Source organism: Rhinolophus hipposideros (genome assembly GCF_964194185.1).
Source record: "Rhinolophus hipposideros genome assembly, chromosome: 15".
Classification (NCBI taxonomy): Eukaryota; Metazoa; Chordata; class Mammalia; order Chiroptera; family Rhinolophidae; genus Rhinolophus; species Rhinolophus hipposideros.
In genome coordinates this window covers 66,575,692-66,600,203 of record NC_138061.1, presented here as the reverse complement: position 1 = coordinate 66,600,203, position 24,512 = coordinate 66,575,692, and the positions used below count along the sequence as shown (strand labels likewise).

Sequence of the window (24,512 nt, the reverse complement as noted above, 5' to 3'; positions counted from 1 at the left end):
CACTTATATGTGGAATCTAAAGAAGAGAATAAGTGAATGAACTAATCAGAAACAATTTTGAAGACAAAGAGGAAAAACTGAGGGTTGTTAGATGGGCGGGGGTGTGGGGATAAGGGGGAAGGTGAGGGGGTCGGTAACCACAAGATGGCCACGGGGTTTTGAAAATTAATTTGGGGAACGTAATCAATAATGTTGTAAAGATTTTGTAGGGTATCTGATGAATACGTGTCCCATTTGGCAGACCACCTCAGGGAAGATGTAGATGCTTGATCACTGCACTGTACACCTGAAGGTGAACAATAATGAATGCCAACTATAATTTTATATATATATATATATGTATATATATATGTATATATATATATATACATATATATATATGTATGTATATACTTACAAGAGCCGGAGTACAGCATTGGGAGTGGAGACGTTGGAGATGTGATGGCTCGGTGCGATGTCGGGGGGGTGGTGGATGGGGGGTGGGGGGTCCACAGTGTGGGGGATATAAATGATGAACGTCTAGGTACATCTTTGTCTTGTGCACCTGAAACTAATAAAAAAATAATAATAATAAAAAAAAATTACTATGATATTGGTACAAAAAAGAGAAGCAAACAAATTTCTGAGGGTCTACAAAGCAGAAACGAATGAGAAATTGCATGGAGCCTGTGTGATAAACCTGTGTTCAATTGGGAGTCTGGACTCCTCTTCACTTCTCAAAGCATTTGCCTTGGTGAATGGAACACGTCTGGGTCTGGGCACAGTATCATGACTTCCCATCCAGGTGGTCATTCTGAACTCAAGGGAAGACTCTTTGGAAACCAGTCTGGAGAACAGAGGCACTGTAACCATAAATCTACACCTTTGTTTCCTTACTCTTTCCACTGAGACATGTGAGATGTGCAAAGTGCATCACACACAGACCCCTGGCTCTGGTTACATTTGGTGGGCAAGTGAGCTTACCCAGAGCTTGGCTTACCTGTTCTGAGAGTAGATGTTCTTCTCCAGGGTCTATTTCATTTTATACAGTCCTGATGGCTAATTGGCCTTACTTAATGTCTATGTTTGTCAGATAAGCAAATAGAGGCACAGAAAGATTTACATCGTTTGCCCAAGGTGACACAATTTGGAGCTGGGTTTTGAAACCACTAGTCAAGTACTCATGTCTGCCCTCTGCTCAACTGTACCACAGTAAAACAAACCTGGGATCAGGCCTGTGCTGAGCTGCACAAAGATGTCACGACACTGCAGTGTCGTGGTCAGTGAACATGATCAGCCAGTGCCACAGATGTCACCGTAGCCTTGTCACTAAGAGGCTGACTGAATGTGGTACATCAAATACATTTTCTTAGATCCATTTTGCCACATTTATGCTTTTATGTGCCCACTACAATTTAAGTAAAAGTCTGGAAGCTCTTGATTATTCCAAGGAGAGTAAGGACTGAGCAAACAGCAGCATTCATATTGAAGCAAGGCCTGAGAACTGCAGCATGTCCCTGGGCCAGCTCTGTCACTAGGACTTTGGAACCAAACAGTAGGCAGGCCCCAGACATGGCAGATGGGTCTCCATTCTAAGTAAATGCTATAGTTTGATTGCATTTTCCAGTTAAACAGCTAACTGCAAAAGAGTTAAAGAGAATGATTTAAAAATTCACAAATACATGATTTCACCATCTCATTAGAAATACTTTTGCTATAACATTAGGTTGATTCCATAAAATGTGGCAAATATTATCCACATTGCAAATTCTTTTTCTTTTTGTTCATTTTTTTAGTAATAGAACTAGTATGTGTAAAGTACTCAGTGCAGTACCAGGCAGAGAGTAGATATTCAATAAATAATAGCTATTGTAAAGAGCATATAATTTATATTGCATCTACCTCTCCTTCATTATAAACACCCTGTTGAGTAGTTGGTAATTACTCACTTAAAACTGATGATAAAGAATTTTGATTAACACAAATCGTAATAAGTCTTAAAACTCTAGAATTTAAATGAAGGGTTTGTTTTCTCATGTACCTTCACACAAATATCACTCTTCACAATGATTCCAAATCAAACAAGGAAAACCAGGGGCATCTTCTTTTGGTCCACAAGATTTTCCCCAAGTGTGAGATCACTTGTTAACTTATTTCAGACCTTTTAGCTTCTAGGTATTTCACTGCCCCACTATCTTGTCTTAACTCTTGCTATTTGTCCAGACCCTAGAAGCTCAGCCACATCCCAACCTTGGTCCTGCTGGGAAAAAGTATAGTTTCCCCCCTCCCACCACTCCCCCTGAATTGTTTCCATCTTCATTCCCTCTGAACCCTCTCAAATGACTAAGCATTTATTTACTTGAGTAATAGAATGTTTCTTTACAGTGCCATCAATCAAACCTTGGCTAGTTATTCCTTAGAAGTGACCAATTTAATCATCGGAGGACTAATGCATCAGAAACAGAATTGGGAAATTACAGGTCATAGGAATGGCGGCAGCGGGGTGCTCTTTTTGAATCCTCCTCAGGATTTTCTGGCAATCAGGACATATAGCCCATCGAGGAGTTCTTTGCTCATCACGCAGAACAGCGGGGAGACTCGTGGAGGAATTACCTGAAGGTGCCCGCTGATTACGAGCAGGGGAGGAGGCAGGACCAGCGAAGTGGAAGTGCACCCCCCCCCCCAGCGGAGCTGAGGCCGGACTACGACCGCAGTGCAGCAGCTCCCAGGTCAGAGCGGAGACTCGTGGAGGGTTTGCTCTGGGGTATGCTAGTTGGGCGAGCGGGGGAGGAGAGAGGAGCTTGAAGTGGAGACGCGCCCCCCACCCACCCCCACCGAGGAGCCCTGGCCTGGCGCCGCCGCAGCGGGGACCCAGGGCCAAGTGGAGAAGATAGAAGCCAGGAGTACAGCTGAGATGCTCGGGAAGGTTTGCTTAGGGGAGCTAATTGGGCGAGCGGGGGAGGAGCGAGGAGGGCTAGAAGAAACGCGCCGTGCGCTCCCCACCCCCCATGGTAGAGCCGCGGCCCTGTAGCGTGCCCACAGCAGCAGCGGCAGGCAGCACCTGGGGCTCTAGAGTCCCACGGGAGCCCAGGGTGCAGTGGAGAGCGCAGGGTCCAGGAGGTGGGCTCTTTCCCTGCGTCACACAGCTGATTGCTCCTGCCTGGGCGGGCAGCTCGTGGGCCCTAGGGCAGACAAAGAACTCAGACGCCACACCTGGGCCTCTCACCGAGCTTTTCGAATCCTCCCCCCCCCTCCCCGCCCTTCCAGAGACTTAAACTGCCTGAACTGAGGAGTAGTGTCAGATTACAGAGGGGCGTCTGTGCTCAGGCACTGGGAAGATTGGCAGCCAGCTCTGACCTTCTGAAGAGGCTGGGAGGAGGGGATTTTTGCTGGACAAGGAGAGAGGAGACTCCCACACCCCCAGCCACCACCTTTTCGGGCTTACGGGAGGAGTGTGACGTGGCTGGCCTGGAAGAGAGAAGACCCCTCCATCCCCAGCCCCCACCCTTTCTGGCTGGCCTGGGGCGGGGCAAGGGCAACTGTGGAAGCACTCTCTGAGTTCAGCAGTAAGCAGCAGAAGCAGCTCCCGGCTTTCAGCAGCTTAGAAATCTCCCGCCCGCCCCCTCCCACAAACCCACGGAAGGAGGGCCCTAAGACTCAGGAGCACTGGGCACAGCGCTGGTGGAGCTACTCTCAGTGTGCATTTGTGCAGGAAAGGACAGAAACTGCACGAACTCTCTGAAAACTGTCACCAGGACCGCTCAGCCCCTCGCATTTAAATCTACAGTCCCCAATTCACACTGGGCACCAGGTGACCAGTGCTGCCTGTGCAATAGACAGGGAACTCTGACACAGCGGAGGACAACCTGGAAATTACTTGGTGGGCTTAAGCCAAGACTGGAGTTGCTTCCTGTTTAGCTTTGCTTGTTTTTTTTTTTTTTTTTTTTTTTTTTGCTTTTTTTGATTTGCTTGGTTCTGTCTTTATTTCTTTGATATCTTTGCCTATGTTGAGTGGGGATTGTCGGTTGTATTTTACATGTGAATGTACTTGATTTGTTTTCTTTGTTGTTGTTGTTGTTGTTGTTGTTGTACTTGGTAATTTGATTTGTGCTGAAACTGCCCTGATAGGGCCCTGATAGGCACAAGATTCAACACATCCAGAAGCCAACTCTAGACCAAACCAGAGTACTACCGGGTTTGACCTACAAGTCATACACCCAGAGGGAATTCCCTGAAGGCAAAAGAGCCCATAGAGGCCAAACCTCATTTAAGTGGCCAACCCTCACCCAGCAGAACACCCTGTGGTGGGCAGAGCCAAGTCTCACAACTAGACAGCCTAGGAGTTAAACCCACCTACTCACAAGCAAAAAGCAATTAAAGTTCTTCTTGAACAGGACAATATACTAAACACACGAGCCACCTTTGGAGCACATGCAGAGGAGAAGAACGAAGTAGTCCAAGTCAAATATAAAGGACACATACTACATAAGAAAACCCAACAAGAACTGAGAGCTCTAGGGGATCTTCCTAATACATCAAAGCAAACACAGAGAGTCAGTCAGAATGGGGAGACAAAGAAACATGTCCCAAATAAAAGAACAGAAGAAACCTTTACAACTGACACCAAATGAAGCAGAGGTAACGAACCTGTCAGAGACAGAGTTCAGAACACTGGTGATAAGACTGTTTAAGGAGCTTAGAGAAGACATAAAGAAGGATATAGAAATCATAAAGAACAACCAGTTAGAACTAAAAAAGGATGTAGAAATCTTAATGAACAACCAGCTAGAACTAAAGAACACTGTTACCGAAATTAAGAACTCACTTGAAGGAATGACCAGCAGGTTAGATGAAGCAGAGGATCGAATCAGCGACTTAGAAGACAAGTTAGCAGAGATCACCCAAACTGAACAACAGAAAGAAAAAAGAATAAAGAACAATGAAGATGGGTTAAGAGACATCTGGGATAACATCAAGAGCAACAACATGCGCATCATAGGAATCAGAAGACGAACAGAGGAAGCAAGGGATCGAGAACATATTTGAAGTAATAATGTCTGAAAACTTCCCTAACCTGATGAAGGAAACCAACATACAAGCCCAGGAAGTGCAGAGAGTTCCAACCAGGATGAACCCAAATAGGCCCACACCAAGACACATTATAGTTAAAATGGCAAAGGTTAAAGACAGAGAGAGAATCCTAAAAGCAGCAAGAGAAAGACAGAGGGTTACATACAAGGGAACTCCCATAAGACTATCAAATGACTTTTCTACAGAAACATTTAAGGCCATGAGGGAATGACAGGAGACACTCAAAGTGATGGAAAACAAAGGCCTACAACCTAGATTGCTTTATCCAGCAAGGCTATCATTTAAAATTGATGGAGAGATAAAGAGCCTCCCAGAAAAGAACAAACTGAAGGAATTTATTACAACCAAGCCAGCATTGCAAGAAATACTAAAAGGACTTCTGTAAATAGAAGATAGTTGAAAACAATCTGCTACAAATTTAAAAATGGCAATAACTTTGTACCTATCAATAACCACTTTAAATGTAAATGGATTAAATGCTCCAATCAAGAGTCATAGTGTGGATGAGTGGATAAGGAAGCAAGACCTTGTATATGCTTTATACAAGAGACTCATCTCAGGTCAAAAGGCACACACCGTATGAAAGTGAAAGGTTGGAGAAAGATATTTCCTGCAAATGGAAGTGAGAAAAAAGCTGGAGTTGCAATACTTATATCTGACAAAATAGACTTTAAAATGAAGAGCATATTAAAAGACAAAGATGGGCACTATATAATAATAAAGGGATCAATCTGACAAGAGGACATAACCCTAGTAAACATCTATGCACCTAACATAGGAGCACCTAAATATATAAAACAGGTACTGACTGACATAAAGACAGAGATCAACAGCAACACTATCATAGTAGGGGACTTCAACACACCTCTGACATCAAGGGACAGGTCCTCCGGACAGAAAATCAATATGGAAACAACAGCCTTAAATGATACTTTGGAGCAGTTGGATTTAATCGATATTTTCAGAGCATTTCACACCAATGCTGCAGATTACACGTTCTTCTCAAGTGCACATGGAACATTTTCCAAGATAGATCATATGTTAGGACACAAAACAAGCCTTGATAAATTTAAGAAAATTGAAATCATACCAATTGTCTTCTCTGACCACAGTGCTATGAAATTAGAAATGAACTACAGGGAAAAAAAACCAGGAAGACACACCAATTCATGGAGGCTGAATATCATGTTACTAAATAATGAATGGGTCAAGCAGGAGATCAAAGAAGAAATCAAAAGTTATCTTGAGACAAATGAGAATGAGAACACGATGACCCAAAGTCTATGGGATGCTGCTAAAGCAGTCCTAAGAGGGAAGTTCATAGCACTGCAGGCCTACCTAAAGAAACAAGAAACATCACTAATTGACACAACATTCCAAGGCTAACTCAAGAAGAAACAGAAAGCCTGAACAGTCTGATTACCACCAGGGATATTGAATCAGTAATCAATAATCCTCCAACACACAAAAGCCCTGGACCAGATGGCTTTACAGGTGAATTTTTCAAAACGTTCAAAAGAGAATTATCACCTATTCTCCTCAAGCCCCTACGAAAAAAATCCAGAAGGAAGGAAGACTCCCAAACACTTTTTACGAAGCCACTACTATCCTGATCCCAAAAGCAGACAAAGACACCACAAAAAAAGAAAACTACAGGCCGATATCTCTTACGAACATAGATGCAAAAATTCTCAACAAAATATTAGCGAACAGAATTCAGCAATACATTAAAAAGATCATACACCATGATCAAGTGGGACTCATCCCTGGTATGCAAGGGTGGTTCAACATCTGCAAATCAATTAATGTGATACACCACATTAACAAAATGAAAAATATAAATCACATGATCATACCAATAGATGCAGAAAAAGCATTTGATAAAATACAGCAACGTTTTATGATAAAAACCCTTAAGAAAGTGGGAATAGAGGGATCATATCTTAAAATAATAAAGGCCATATATGAGAAACCCACAGCTAACATCATACTCAATGGGAAAAGCTAAAACCATTCCCCCTAAGATCAGGAACAAGACAAGGTTGCCCACTTTCTCCACTTCTATTCAACATAGTGCTGGAAGTCCTAACCACAGCAATCAGACAAGAAAAAGAAATAAAAGGCATCCAAATTGGTAAGGAGGAAGTAACATTGTCATTATATGCAGATGATATGATACTATATATAGAGAACCCTAAAGACTCCACCAAGAAACTATTAGAACTGATAGATGAATTTAGTAAAGTAGCAAGATATAAAATTAATATTCAGAAATCAGTTGCATTTATATATACCAATGATAGAATATCTGAAGGAGAAATTAAAAAAAATACCATTTACAATTGCTCCAAAGACTATAAAATATCTGGGAATAAATCTAACCAAAGATGTAAAAGATCTGTACTCAGAAAATTATACGACACTGAAGAAAGAAATGAAAGAAGACATAAATAGATGGAAACACATTCCATATTCATGGATAGGAAGAATTAATATAGTTAAAATGTCCATATTGCCAAGGCAATATACATACTCAACGCAATTCCTATCAAACTACCAATGACGTTTTTCACAGAAATAGCACATATAATCCTAAAATTTATATGGGACCATAAAAGACCCCGGATAGCCTCAGCAATCTTGAGAAGTAAGAACAAAGTGGGAGGTATAACGATACCTGACTTCAAACTATACTACAAGGCTACAGGAATCAAAACAGCATGGTACTGGCATAAAAATAGACACATAGATCAATGGAACAGAATAGAGAGTCCAGAAGTAAATCCATGCCTATATGCCCATCTAATCTATGACAATGGAAGCAAGAATGTACGGTGGGGTAAAGACAGTCTGTTCAATAAGTGGTGTTGGGAAACCTGGACAGACACATGTAAGAAAATGAAGCTGGACCACCTCCTTACACCATATACAAAAATAAATTCAAAATGGCTTAAAGACTTAAATGTATGATCTGAAACCATAAAATATCTAGAAGAAAATATAGGAAGAAACTTCATGGACATTACCCGGAGTAAAATTTTCACTGATATATCCCCTTGCTCGAGGGAAGTAAGAGAAAAAATAAACATGTGGGATTACATCAAACTAAAAAGTTTTTTTCACAGCAAAGGAAACCATTAATAAAACAAAAAAGGATCAGGGGACGCTCGCAGCTCTCGGCGCTTGGCCCAGCTTTTTGCAAAATGTCTACTGTTCACGAAATCCTGTGCAAGCTCAGCTTGGAGGGTGATCACTCGACACCCGCAAGTGCTTATGGGTCCGTCAAAGCCTACACCAACTTTGATGCTGACCGGGATGCTTTGAACATTGAAACAGCCATCAAGACCAAAGGTGTGGATGAGGTCACCATCCTCAATATCTTGACCAACCGCAGCAATGAACAGAGACAGGATATTGCCTTCGCCTACCAGAGAAGGACCAAAAAGGAACTTGCGTCAGCACTGAAGTCAGCCTTGTCCGGCCACCTGGAGACAGTGATTTTGGGCCTGTTGAAAACACCTGCTCAGTATGATGCTTCGGAGCTGAAAGCCTCCATGAAGGGGCTGGGGACTGATGAGGACTCTCTCATTGAGATCATCTGTTCACGGACCAACCAGGAGCTGCAGGAAATTAACAGAGTCTACAAGGAAATGTACAAGACTGATCTGGAGAAGGACATTGTTTCCGATACATCTGGTGACTTCCGCAAGCTGATGGTTGCCCTCGCAAAGGGTAGATGAGCAGAAGATGGCTCTGTCATTGATTTTGAACTGATAGACAAAGATGCCCGGGATCTCTATGATGCCGGAGTGAAGAGGAAAGGAACTGATGTTCCAAAGTGGATCAACATCATGACTGAGCGGAGCGTGTGTCATCTCCAGAAAGTCTTTGAAAGGTACAAGAGCTACAGCCCTTATGACATGTTGGAGAGTATCAAGAAGGAAGTCAAGGGAGACCTGGAAAATGCTTTCCTGAACCTGGTCCAGTGCATCCAGAAGAAGCCCCTGTATTTTGCTGACTGACTCTACGACTCTATGAAGGGCAAGGGGACTCGTGATAAGGTCCTGATCAGAATCATGGTCTCCCGCAGTGAAGTGGACATGTTGAAAATTAGGTCTGAATTTAAGAGAAAGTACGGCAAGTCCCTCTACTACTACATCCAGCAAGACACCAAGGGTGACTACCAGAAAGCGCTGCTCTACCTGTGTGGAGGCGATGACTGAGCCCGCGGTGGTGCGAGTGAGCATGCGTCCAGGAACAGCGCTCCTGTGTTTCCAGCTAACAATTCTAGAAAATCAGCTTGCCACTAACAGCCCTTGTACCCAGCCTTGTGAGCATGATGTTAGCGTAGCCGGCCTCCCCACCCTTATTTCATTTGCCTAAGCATTGCCTGGCTTTCCCGTGTAGTCTCTCCTTTTAGCCAAAGAAAAGAACATTCCACGGAGCTGGAAGAGAAATCTATGATGTGAAACACTTTGCCTCTTGTGTACTGTGTCATAAACAGACGAATAAACTGAATTTTTACTTTAGAATCAAAAAAAAAAGGGATCCTACTGAATGGGAAAAGATATTTGCCAATGATATATCTGATAAGGGATTAATATCACAAATCTATAAAAAACGTACTCAACTTAACTCCAAAGAAACAAACAACCCAATTAAAAAATTGGCAGAGGACTGGGGAGACATTTTTCTAGAAAGGACATACAGAAGGCAAGAAGACATATGAAGAAATGCTCAACCTCACTAACCATCAGAGAAATGCAAATAAAAACCACAATGAGATACCACCTCACCCCAGTCAAAATGGCTATCATCAATAAATCAACAAACAACAAATGCTGGCGCGGATGTGGAGAAAAGGGAACGCTAGTGCACTGTTGGTGGGATTGCAGATTAGTGCAGCCACTATGGAAAATAGTATGGAGGTATCTCAGTAATCTGAAAATGGAACTACCCTATGATCCAGTAATTCCACTCCTAGGCATCTACCCGGAGAAATCCAAAACTCCAATTCAAAAATCTGTATGCATTCCTATGTTTATTGCAGCACTTTACACAATAGCCAAGACATGGAAACAAGCGAAGTGCCCATCGTAGATGACTGGATTAAGAAACAGTGGTACATGTATACAATGGAGTATTACGCAGCCATAAAGAAGAAAGAAATCTTATCATTTGCAACAACATGGATGGATCTAGAGAACATTATGTTAAGTGAAATAAGTCAGAAAGAGAAAGACAAGTACCATATGATCTCACTTATATGCGGAATCTAAAGAAAAGAATAAGTGAATGAACCAATCAGAAACAGTTTTGGGGACAAAAAGGAAAAAACAGAATTGTTAGATGGGCGGGGGTGGGATAAGGGGAAAGGTGAGGGATTAGGGAACAGTCGGTAACCACAAATGGCCTCAGGGTTTTTGAAAATTAATTTGGGGAATGTAATCATTAATGTTGTAAAGATTTTGTTGAGTATCTGATGGACATGTGTCGTATTTGGGAGACCACCTCAGGGATACTGTGGATGCCTTATCATGGCATTGTACACCAGAAGCTAAACAATAATGAATGCCAAATATAATTTTATATATATAATGTGATGTTTCTGTGCGAGGTCGGAGGGATAGTGGATGGGGGGAGGGGGGTTCATAGTGTGAGGGATATAAATGATGAACGTCTAAGTATTACCTTGTTTTGTACACCTTTAACTAATAAATTATAAAAAAAAAGAGAGAGACTTACTTCAGATTGAAAGACACACACAGACTGAAAGTAAAGAAATGGAAAAAAAATATTTCATGAAAGCAGAAACAAACATACAAACAAAGAAAGCTGGGTAGCAATACTGTACCAGACAAAATAGAGTTTAAAATAAAGGTTTTAAAATAAAGACAAAGAAGGAACCAGTGATCCCCCTTGTGGATATTTATCTGAAGAAACCCAAAACACTACTTTAAAGAGATATAGGCACCCATCTTCATTGCATCATTATTTACAATAGCCATGATATAGAGGCAATCTGGGTGTCTATTAATGGATGAATAGATAAAGAAGAGAAGGTACATACTATATGCAATGGAATATTACTCAGCCATAACAAAATGAAATCTTTCCATCTGCAACAACATGGATGGGTCTAGAGGGTGTTGTGCTCAGTGAAGTAAGTCAGACAGAGAAGGACAAAGCCATGATTTCATTTTTATATGGAATCCAAAGAACAAAATAAATGAACAAACGAAACAGAGACGAACTTAGAGATACAAAGAATGTTTTGATGGTTGCCAGATGGGAGGGGCAATAGAAGGTATAAAAGGGGAAGGGATTAAGAAGTATAAATTGGTAGTTACAAAATACTCATGGGGATGTAAAGTATAGCATAAGGGATATAGTCAATAATATTGTAATAATTATGTATGGTGTTAGATGAGTACTAGATTTACCTGGGTATTCACTTTATAAGTTATATAAATCTCTAATTGCTATGTTGTACACCTGAAACTAACATAATATTGTATGTCAACTGTAATTAAAAAATTAAAAAAAAATTAAAAAAAAAAGAAACAGAATTGCTGGAAATAGCCATTTATAATTACTATTTCAAATGCAAACCAGTGTTTGGAATGTGGTGTTAAATTGTTGTAATCAGGCCAGATCTCCCATACTGTTGCCTGACATAATATTTTTTCTGATATTTGCCTAAGAATGAAAGATTTTTCCAACTAGTCATAGGAGTCAGACTTCATCCCCATACTTTCCAACATAGGAAGGAAGGAAGGAAGGACAGAAAGAAGGATGTAAGGAAGAAGAGGAAGGAAGTGAAGGAAAAGGGAAGAAGGGAGAAGGAAAGAAGAAAAGAAGGCAGGAAAGTAGGCATAAAGGAAGTATAGCAAAACCCAGTGATAAGATTTCCATTTTTGCCCACATGACTAACTAGATATCTGTAAAAACCATACTGTACAGAACACCTAAAAATGTTGGATAAAATGTTAAAAATGATGGTTAAACATATGTGGAAATAAGGAACATCCTTACAGGCCAGAAATGAGGTGGAGGTTTTCAAAATTGGAAAAGTGAACAAACTTAATGCAGTTTTTGTCCTGGGAGTGGTGTGTTGTGGGCAGTCAACACATATATGATAGGACCTGGAGCTTGTTTTTTTATAGGTTTTGCAATGGGAGAAAAGAAAAAGCCTGGGGTGTAATCAAGGTTCTAAGGCAATTAGAGAGCCCCACATAAATCTGGGATTTGGAAAGAAGATAATTCAGTGGATAAACCTGGGAAATACCCATCTTCTGTATTTGTAGATATGTATGAGTATTGAATACTGGAATGTTAGTAGTGTGACTGAAGAACTAAACAGTACATTTAATTTAATTTTTATTAATTTAAGTGGTACAAATTTACATAATGGCTATTGTGTTGGAGAGTTGGCTCTAGAGTCTAGATGTGCAAACTCCAGTTTGTATGCCAAATCCAGCCCAGCACCTGATTTCCCACTTTTATTGTAATGCAGTGTAAGGGAAGAAAAAACTTTTCCTCTGCCTCCTTATATTCAGTGATTGGGTGTTGAGAATTAAATGGACAAAAATTAGATTAACAGGAGAAAGGTGTTTATTATGCATGCATGTGAAGCTTTCCTGAGCTTCATAGAAAGGAAAAAAGTGAAACCCCAAAGAGATGATACACCTGGGGACTTACATACCATTTTAAAAAAGGACAATAAGTTGTGGAGAAGTGAAAAGATAAAGGAATTTGGGTGGCAACTTGTGGGAAGGTAAATATATGGGAAAATTAATGGAAGATTCAGGTTATCTTAGTAAGGTTTTTTTATGCAGATTCAAGTTGGTGCCATCCCAGTGATAAGAGCCATCGTCTCTTCCTGATGGAGAATAGAGGATAGGGGACATCTTCACACCTGGTTTTAGGAAGAAAGGGAAAGTGTAGAGTTTCTCCTGCATTTGCTGTTTCTCAATTTCTTTCAAAAATAATTTGTATGCCAAAGTGCATAATTTGGGATGGTGTATTGTTATCCCCTTCAATAGTGACACTGATTTATTAATGTGTTGTCTGTGGTTGATTTTGCAAAACAAGGGTAGGGTTGAGTAGCTGCAATAGAGACCATATGGACCACAGAATAGAAAATATTTACTATGAGGTCCTTTACAAAAAAAGGTTACTGACCTCTGGTCTATGGTAATAGAGTTAGGATAGATACTTGCCTGACTTGAGTGGACGGAGGGATAAAGGAAAAAAAAAATCAGTCCTTAGATTAAGAAGGCTCAAGAAAACTGAAGCATTTGAAAAATAGTCTTCATTAAGAAACATCATAGGACAAGCCCAGAACTTCAAATACAAAGAAAAGATCTTAAATGCAGAGAGAGAGAGAGAGAGAGAGAGAGAGAGAGAGAGAGAGAGAGAGAGAGAGAGAAGAGAAACACAATATTGCCACCATATTTCATCAAATCTAAAAGGAACATCTTCTTTACCAGTTTAGAGTATTTATATTTATAATCTCTAAAAAAAATTGTGTTATGGTTTAATTGAAAATACTTTTATCTTTCTCAGTAATAAATAGAGAAGTAGTCTATCCAAGAATTGGTTATATATTGGTTTTGATGAAATATTATATCTACAATGGAATGGCAACTAGACTGAATTTTCCTGGGAGCCAGGCACTGTCCGAAGTGGTTTTTAAATTGTCAACTCATTTAAGAGGTAAGCTTCATTATTCTTAGGCCCATTTTATGAAAAAGGGGACCTAAAGCAGAGTCAAAATTCAGATTCAGGTAGAATGGCCTTAGACTCATGGTCTCAACAGTTATAGGATAATGTCTCAGTGAAAAATATTAGGCACTAAAATCAAAAGACTGAGATGAAATTGTATATTCAGTGGAGTTAGTTTTCAAGAATGAAAGCAAAACCAGTGCAACACCACTAAATAAACTTCTATAAGACACACTTTAGAAAGAAGGAAAATTATCTTATAAGGAAGGCCTGTGACGCAAGAAGAAATGAAGAACAACAACAAAAATAGTAAAAATGTAAATAAATATAAACTCTATTAATAATGTCCAATTTGTAGTGTTTAAAAGAATAAATTAAAACTAAAATACTGTGGAACAAGAGCAAATAGGCTGAGAATGGAGTGACTGACTAGATTTATAACTTTCTAAGGTTCTTTAGTGATTAAGGAGAACAATAAAAGTACTGATATACTCTAAACAGTTTTTTTTTTAAAAGATATCTGTAAAAATAAAGAATAGCCATTTGGATGTATAGAAATAAAGTACAAAACTCCCAAATTAGTATATGGAAAAATAAACTGATAAATAAGAAACAAAACCTAAACCCTCCACTAGTCCAAAAGAAGGAATACAAATTAAAGGAAAAGAAAAAGCAAGGACAGACAGAAAGAATAAAAATAATGCAACAGAAATAAGTAACTATACCTATGATCACAATGAATGTAAATAGTGTCTTTTCTTGATTTTAAAACAAAACACATATTAGACTGGATAAAACAAAATGTAGACCGCCACCTAAAACATAGGAACACTGGAATTTTGAAAGAGAAGGAAGGAAAAATATACCAGGCATATACTAAATAAAAGAGAACTCATTTGGTTGCAGTAGTATAAAAAAAAATATTTTAAATAATGGGTGCATTACCAGAGAAAAAGAGGATCACTATTGATAAAATATTCAATTTTTAGGAAAATACAATATGTTAAACCTGGGTTCATCTAATAAATCATTATTATTCAGACCATAATCTGAATCCACAATGTAATTAAATAAAAAATAAAAACCCAAAATGTATTTAATAAAATTATATCTGTTTGGTAGTTTAAAAACATACTTCTAAATAACTCATGGGACAAAGAAGAAAATCATAATGGAAATTCTTTAGGGCTGAAAAGAAATAAGATATTATATATCAAAACTTGCATGTTACAACTCAACTAATATTTAGAGGGAAATTTATAGCTTTAAATGTTTATATTAAAATGAAAAGAAAAGGGTGAAAACACAGACTTTTTAACCAATAAAAGAAAAGAAACACTAAAGATAAGTGGAGAAATTAATGGAGTGAAAAACAAAGATCAGATAAACAATATTAAATTTGTTCTTTTGGAAAGTTAAAAAAATGACAAAGCTCTGGTAAGGTAGAACAATAAGAGAGAGACGGCATTACAAAACAAACCAATGCCAGGAATGAAAAAGAACACAATCACAAATAGAACCAAGATTTAAAATATACTAAAATAGAATATAATGTACAACTTTACAATAATATATCTGAAATCATGTGAAGTGGAAATATTTACAGAAAATATAAATTACCAAAACTGACTCAAGAAGAAATAGTAAACCTGAATCAACCTACGTTCATGAAAAACATGAACTCTTAGTTTTTTTAAAAAAATCTATCCTTAAGGAAAACAGTAGGCCCAGTTAAATTTATAAGCAGTTAGACTTAATACTCAAGAAATCAAAAATTCTAATCCTACATAAAGACCTTGAGAGGTTCCTAGTAAAACTTGACAGTTAAGAAGTATAAAATTTGGAATGGAAGAACAGTAATATGATTATTTGTAGATATACTATTGTCTATACATTAAATCCCACAGAATATACAATGAAATTATGAGCATTATGAGAGCTCATCAAGGATATGGGATATAAAATTCATATTCAAAGGTCATTTGTATTTCTGTACAACGAAAATAGCATTAGAAATTATTATAAAAATAATAAACTTGAAATTTACCCACATAGTGTTTAACTGCATAAACCCAGGTTTAAATTCCCTGTGCACCATTTTTAGTTATATGACCATGGTTTAACCTCTTAGTGCCTCAGTCCCCTTATCTGTCAAATGAGATAATGGGATAATAATGATATTATCTACCTCATATGAGGTATGATCACGAAATATGGTGAATGTCTAAATTAAAAAAAAAAAAAACTATAGTAAAAGACACATTGCCGTTAATCTCCCTCAAAACACTCCCCCTCACTTTGAACACACTTATTCCATCATTCTTGCCACTTTCTCAAGCAGTTCTGGAAGTCCTCTTTCATGAGTGTCTTTAGTTGTGCTGCCCTGGCTGCCTTTATGTCCTGAATCATTTTGACTTTGGGGAAGAGCCACAAGTTGCATGGTGCCAAATCTGGTGAACAAGGTGGATGAGGACAGACTGTAATGTTATTTGACAGAAATTGCCATACTAGAAGCGATGTGTGACATAGAACCTTTCTGTTGTGATCATAAAATGTGGTGAATGCTGCTGCCAAGTGCCATTCAACGGAAAAGGCAGGGATCTTCAACATGGGAAGCGGCGCTTCGAACCTTAGTAATAGTGTGTGGCAAGTTTCAATTTGTTCTGTACAGTCAGTCTGGTGTGAGCTACGGTTGAGAGATGGTATGTGTTTTTTTTTTAAATTTATTGGGGTGACAATTGTTAGTGAAATTACATAAATTTCAGGTGTACAATTCTGTATTACATCATCTATAAATCCCATTGTGTGTTCACCACCCAGAGTCAGTTCTCTTTCCATCACCAGAGACGGTATGTTTTAAAATGTGCCATAAATCATCCTCCATCATGCCAGTGCTCCGTGTCACACATCGCTTCTGGTATATGGCAATTTCTATCAAATAAAAACAGTACAGTGTGTCCTCATCCACCTTATTCACCAGATCTGGCACCATGCAACTTGTGGCTCTTCTCCAAAATCAAAATAACCATGAAAGGTAAACATTTTGAATCGATTAAGGACATTGAGGCAGCCATGACAGCACAACTAAAGACACTCACTAAAAAAGACTTCCAAAACTGCCTCAGAAAGTGGCAAGAACGAAGGGATAAGTGTGCTCAAAGAGAGGGGTCATATTTTGAGGGAGATTAATGAAAATGTGTCTTTTACTATAACAATTTTTAAATTTAAATATTCACTGTATTGTTTGATCACACCTTATATGGTTGTTAGAGAAGTAAACCAGTTAATATATACAAATGCTTATAACCGTATTTGGCTCATAGTAATTGGTATGTAACATGAATGTGAAAAGCAAGATTTAAAAACTTTTTGAAGAACATATGTAGGAAAGTATCTTTATGTCTTCTAGGATTTGGAAAATTTCTAAGACAAGACACAAAAAGCACACACTAGAAATAGAAACATTAATAAATTCAACCATATTAAAATTAAGAACTTATGTTCATCAAAAGGTACTACACAGAAAATGAGTAGGAAAGCTGCAAATATAGAAAAGATATTCCCAATAGGTATAACCACAAAGGATTAATATTTTGTATACATAAATAAATCTGCAATCCAAGGAGAAGACAGAGTTCAATAGAAAATCTGATGATATATTTTGTACAAGGAGAAATATTAGAACCCATTGAACACTTCTTCAAAGATAAAAAAATGCTCAACTTTATTAATTATTAGGAAAATGCAAATTAAAACCACAACTTAAAATTTTAAATCCCTCAACTTGGCAAAAAGGGAAAATATGGCTACACCAGCTGTTGGCATAATAGGAACTCTTTTTTTTAAAAAAATTATTTATTTATTTTAATTAAAGTTTATTGGGGTGACAATTTTTAGTAAAGTTACATAGATTTCAGGTGTACAATTCTGTATTACATCATCTATAAATCCCCTTGTGTGTTCACCACCCAGAGTCAGTTCTCCTTCCATGGAAGGAACTCTTATGCATTGCTCCTGGGGGTGCAATATAGTCATTTTGGAAAAAAAAAAAGGAATAACCTATTAAAGTTCATGATACAATTACCTAATAATCTGGTAATTTGTCTCCTGTGTGTAAGCCCTGTAGAATAGCTTACTGTTGATTTTCTAGTCCTATTTTACCAATTAATAACATAAAATGTTCAAGGACGCACGTGCGTGTGTGTGTATGTGTGTGTGTGTGTGTATTTGAAGGAGAACTGGCCATATTTCTATCTGTCTGTCTATCTATCTATCTATCTATCTATCTATCTATCTATCTATCTATCTATCTATCTATCATCTATCATCTATCTATCTAGAGAGCCAAATCAAATAGTAATACTTTCTCTTCTTTTTTTAAAATCTATATTTCTGTTAATAATGGTAAGTTGTCTTTTCCTGAGAAAACTTTTTGATTTTATCTAAGTATTCTCTTTTATTACCAGATAGTTGAACAAAATATTCTCTTACAATTAATTGCTCTAATGTTCTTTGTGTTTGGAATAAAATTTTCTTTCTCCATGTCTTGGCCATCATGAACAATACTGCAATGAACATAGGGGTATATATAAATATCTTTACAAATAAATGTTTTCATATTTTTGGGGTAAGTACCCAGAAGAGGGATTGCTGGGCTGTATGATAAGGCTAGTCATAATTTTTTGAGGAACCTTTATACTGTTTTCCATAGGGGCTGTACAGATTTACATTCCCACCAGCAGTTTATGAGGGGTCCTTTTACTCCACAGCCTCTCCCAAACTTGTTTAGTTTACTTTATTTTATTTTATTTTTATTTTATTTTATTTTATTTTATTAGTTTCAGGTGCACAAGACAAGGTAATACTTAGACGTTTATCATTTATATCCCTCACACCGTGAACCCCCCCTCCCCCATTCCCCCTTCCACTATCCCTCCGACATCGCACCGAGCCATCACATTATATATATAAAATTATAGTTGGCATTCATTATTGTTCAGCTTCAGGTGTATAGTACATTGATCAAGCGTCTACATCTTCCCTGAGGTGGTCTCCCAGATGGGACCTATGTCTGTCAGATACCCTACAAAATCTTTACAACATTATTGATTATGTTCCCCAAATTACAAAACTTGTTATTGATTGTCTCATTGATAATAGCCATTCTAACATGGGTGAGGTGATACCTCATTGTGGTTTTGATTTGCATTTACCTAATATCTTCTTAGAAGAAGTGTCTGTTTATGTGAGCTCCAATGTTCATTGCAGCTTTATTTACGGTAGCCAAGACATGGAAACAACCAAAATGTCCTTTGATAGATGAATGGATAAAGAAGATGTGGTATATATACACAATGGAATACTATTCGATGGCAAGAAAAGATGAAATAGGACCATTTGTGACAAGATGGATGGATCTTGAGAGTATAATGCTAAGCAAAATAAGTCAGACAGAAAAAGCAGAGAACCATATGATTTCACTGATATGTGGTATAAAAGCCAAAAACAACAAAAGAAGACAAACAAATGAGAAACAAAAACTCATAGACACAGACAATAGTTTAGTGGTTACCAGAGGGTAAAGGGGGGGGTAGATGAGGGTAAGGGGGATCAAATATATGGTGATGGAAGGAGAACTGACTCTGGGTGGTGAACACACAATGGGATTTATAGACGATGTAATACAGAATTTTACTAACAATTGTCACCCCAATAAACTTAAAAAAAAAAAAAGAAGTGTCTGTTCAGGTCCTCTGTCCATTTTTAAATAGGATTGTTTTTTGTTGCTGTTGTTGTTAAGTTGTATGAGTTCTTTATATATTTTGGATATTAGCCCCTTATTGGAGGTGTTATTTGCAAATGTATTCTCCCATTCAGTCGGTTGCCTCTTTGTTTTGTCAATGGTTTCTTTTCCTGTGCAGAATCTTTTTTTTTTTTTTTCAGAATCTTTTTAGTTTGATATAGTCCCATTCATTTATTTTTGCTTTTACTTCCCTTGCCTTTGACGTCAAACTCATAAAACCCTCCCTGAACCCAAGGTCCATTAGTTTAGTACCTATGTTTATCTTTTCTTCTATGCCATTTATTGTTTCAGGTCTTATGTTTAGGTCTTTGATCCATTTTGAGTCGATTTTGATACATGGTGGCAGATAACAGTCCAATTTTATTCTTTTGCCTGTGGCTTTCCAATTTTCCCAGCACTATTCATTGAAGAGGCTGTCTTTTACTCCATTGTACGTTTTTGGCTCTTTTGTAAAAAATTATGTGCCCATATATATGTGGTTTTTTCTGGGTTCTCAGTTCTATTCTATTGGTCTCTGTGTCTGTGTTTTTTGCCAGTACCATGCTGTTTTGATTATTGTTGCTTTGTAGTATAAATTGAAGTCAGTGAGTGTTATACTTCCAGCCTTGTTGTTTTTTCCCCTCATGATTGCTTTGACTATTCGGGGTCTTTTTTAATTTCATGCATGTCTGATTTTTTGTTCTATTTCTTTAAAAAATGCCATTGGGATTTTAATGGGGCTTGCATAAAGTCTGTATATACCTTTGGTAATATGGCCATTTTAACTATGTTGATTCTTCCAATCCACGAACACAGAATATCTTTCCATTTCTTTGTGTCTACTTCAATTTGTTTCAATAATGTCTTATATTTTTCAGGGTATAAGTCCTTCACATCCTTCCTAGGTATTTTATTCTTTTTGTTGCAATTGTAAAAGGAATAGTATTTTGTTTTCCATTTCATTTCTTCTCCTCCTTCTCCTCTCCTTCTCCTTCTCCTTCTCCTTCTCCTTCTCCTTCTCCTTCTCCTTCTCCTTCTCCTTCTCCTTCTCCTTCTCCTTCTCCTTCTCCCTCTTCTTCTTCTTCTTCAGTCCCATAACATTTCTTGTAATACTGGTTTGGTGGTGGCAAACTCCTTTAGCTTTTTCTTATCTGGAAAGCTCTTTATCTGTCCTTCAATTCTAAATGATAACTTTGCTGGGTAGAATAATCTTGGTTTTAGGTTCTTTCTTTTCATCATTTTGAATATTTTGTGTCAATCCTTCATGGCCTGCAAAATTTCTGTTGAGAAATCTGCTGACAATCTTATGAAAGCTTCCTTGTAGGTGACTAACTGACTTTCTCTTGATGCTTTTAAGATTCTCTCTTTGTCTTTAACTTTTGGCATTTTAATTATGATGTGTCTTGGTGTGGGACTCTTTGGGTTCATCTTGTTTGAGACTCTCTGTGTTTCCCGGGCTTGTATATCTATTTCCTTCATCAGGTTAGAAAAGTTTTCCATCATTATTTCTTCAAACATATTTTCAATTCCTTGCTCTCTCTGTTGTCCTTCTGGTTGTCCTCTGATGCAAATGTTGGTATATTTGATGTTGTCACAGAGCCCCCTTAAACTATGCTAATTTTTTAAAATTCTTTTTTCTTTTTGCTGTTTTGATGGGTGTTTTTTGCTACCTTGTCTTCTAAATCACTGATTTGATCCTCACTTCATCTAATCTACTGTTGGTTCTTTCTAATGTATTCTTCATTTCAGTTATTATATTCTTTATTTCTGACTGGTTCTTTTTTGTTTTCCATCTCCATTTTTATGTTTCCTGACTCTTTGTTCAAGTTCTCCCTGAGATCACTGAGCATCTTAATAATGAGTGTTTGGAACTCTGCATCTGGTAAATTGCTTTTCTTCATTTTATTTAGTTCTTTTTCTGGAGCTTTATTCTTTTCTCTTATTTGGAACATACTTTTTGTCTCCCCATTTTGGCTGCCTTTCTTTGTTTCTGTGTATTAGGTAGGGCCACTGTGTCTCTCGGTCTTAGCAGAGTGGCTTTAATTAATATGTGTCCTGTGGGACCCAGTGGTGCATTCTCCCTGGTCACCAGAGCTAGGTGCATCATGTATGCTCTTGTATGGTTATGTGTGTCCTCCTGTTTTAATTGAGTCTTGGATGCTCTTTTCACTTCAATGGTAGGGATTGACCCCTCAGGCTGATTGGTTGTGAAGACTGGCTGTGACTATAATGAGGAATTGTGATGCAAGTGCTGACCCTACAGAGCAGGGTTTGCTTTAGTGGGCTCTGATCCCTGTCCAGTCTGCTCTTTGAATGTGGCATCCTTGGAGGCAGCTGGGTGATACTCCAGCTTTGTCTGAAGCTTGCCACCTGGTATGCCAGCCCTTGGGCCTCCTGGAAAGAGATCTGCTGCAGACCAATTTTAGCCACAGCCTGTGCTGTGCCTGGGGCCACCTGGTATGAGCCACAAAGCGAACCACAGATGGGCATCTCCTGCCCTGGGGTTGGAGGTACCTTGAGAGGCCAGTCTACAAACTGAGGCTGGTTGTTGCTACTGCAAGGCTTAGAGCTCTAGACAGAGATATGAGACATGCAGAAGCCAGATGCTGCTTATTTGAGTTTTGTGAACCTTTGAGAGGTTTTAGGAAAGTCCGCAGCATGAGCCAAGACAGGTCATTTGTATGGAAAAGCCAGTGGAGCAGTCTTGTGTGTGTCAAATAGTGTTGTGGGGCAGGGTCTCTGGGAATCACCAGGACAGGGAAGACAAAAGCCAGTTTGATGGAGACCCAGATATGGCATCAGCATGCACCTGTCCACAGGGAGGGGGAGGGCTTAACAAAGAAACCTCCTCCATCTGGCAGAAAGCTGCTCCTCTAGCCCTTGCCTTGAAGCCAGACAATTCAGTTTCTCCCTGTATGTCCCTGGCACTTTTTGAGCCATTGCCCCAATGCTGGAGCTCAGAGTGAGTAAGTCCATCAGTTAGTAAGTCCATGCATGCTCACTTTAAGAGCAGCGTCTGGGACTCAGCTACTTTCTGTCTCACTCAGCCACAATTTCTGCTGGTTTTCACCACCAGAGGTTATGGAGATTTCTCTTCTGGCACTGGAACCCTGGGTTTGGGAGACTAGTATGAGGCTGGAACTCCTCGCTCCTCTGGGGTGTACCTCCACAGCCGAGAATATTGTCCTGATTTTTAATGGTTACAGGCTGATGTGGGACCAGCTTGTTCTGTGTTTCTGCCCCTCCTACCGGTCTCAAGCCGGCTTCTGTATGTCTGTAGTTGTAGGGCTTTGGTTCAGCTAGTCTTTAGGGGATCTTAATGATAGTTGTTCTGAAGTTGCAATTGATGTGGTACTGAGAGTAGGTGAGCACAGCATTTATCTACTCTGCCATCTTGACTGGATATCCTAGGAATACAATGGATTTATGTACATTGATTTTGTATCCTGCAACTTTACTGTATTTGTTTATTGTTTCTAATAGTTTTTTGGTGGAATCTTTAGGGTTTTTGATATAAAGAATCATGTCATCTGCAAAAAGTGAAAATTTAACTTCTTCATTCCCAATTTGGATGGCTTTTATTTGTTTCTCTTGCCTGATTGCTCTAGCAAGGACTTTCAATACTATGTTGAATAACAGTAGTGATAGGGGACAGCCCTGGCTTGTTCTTAATCTTAGAGGAAAATCTTTCAGTCTGTTAGCTCTCAGTATATTAGCTGAGGGTTTGTCATATATGGCCTTTATTATGTTGAGGTACTTTCCTTCTATATCCATCTTATTAAGTATTTTAATCATAAATGAATGTTATGTCTTGTAAAATGCCCTTTCTGCATCTATTGATATGATCAAATGATTTTTATTCTTTATTTTGTTTATGTGTGTATCACATTGATTGATTTGCATATGTTGGACCATCCTTGTGCCTCTGGAATGTACCCCACTTGATCATGATGTATAATTTGTTTGCATGTACAGTTATATTTGATTTGCTAGTATTTTGTTGAGGATTTTTACTTCTGTATTTATTAGAGATATAGGTCTGTAATTTTCTTTATTCTGTTATCCTTACCAGGTTTTGATATCGGGGTAATGTTGGCCTCATCAAATGAGTTAGGAAGTATTGTCTCTTTTTCAATTTTTTGAAAGAGTTTGAGGAGGACAGGTATTAAATTGTCTTTGAATGTTTGGCAGAATTCACTAGTAAAAGCCATCTGGTCCTGGACTTTTGCTTTTGGAAAGGTTTTTGATGATTGTTTCAATTTCCTTATTGTTGATTTGTCTACTTAGATTTCAGTCAAGGAAGGTTATATATTTTTAAGTAGTTGTCAGTTTCCTCTAGGTTATAGAATATGGTGGCATATAGTCCTTCATAGTATTTTTGTATGATCCTTTATATTTCTGTGGTATCCTTGGTAACTTCTTTTTCATTTCTGACTTTCTTAATTTGCTTCTTTTCTCTCTTTTCCTTAGTGAGTCTAGTTAAGTGTTTATCAATTTTATTAATCTTTTCAAAGAACCAGCTCTTTGTTGCATTAATTTATTTTATTGTCTTTTATTGTTTATTTCATATGCTTCTGCTCTAATTTTTATTATTTCCTTTCTTCTGCTGACTTTGGGTTTAATCTATTCTTTTTCTAGTTCTTTAAGATATAATTTAGGTTTCTTGTTTGGGATTTTTCTTGTTTCTTGAAATAGGTCTGTAATGATATAAATTTCCCTCTTAATACTGCTTTTGTAGCATCCCAACAATTTTGATAGCATGTATTTCCATTCTCACTTGTTTCTGTGTATCTTTTGATCTCTCCTTTTATTTCTTCTTTGACCCAGTCATTCTTTTTTTTATACTATTTTTTTTGTTTGTTTCATTTTGTTTTTAAATTTATTGGGGTGACGATTGTTAGTAAAATTACATAGATTTCAGGTGTACAATTCT

At 38.1% G+C, this 24,512-nt stretch overlaps 1 pseudogene across 1 annotated transcript; it reads left to right on the top strand.

Moving 5' to 3' along the window:
• The first annotated feature begins 8,273 nt into the window (after positions 1–8,273).
• On the top strand, positions 8,274–9,594 carry LOC308508328 (annexin A2-like; annotated as a pseudogene). The gene has a single exon. The product of its transcript is annotated as an annexin A2-like (transcript).
• Positions 9,595–24,512: the final 14,918 nt, after the last annotated feature.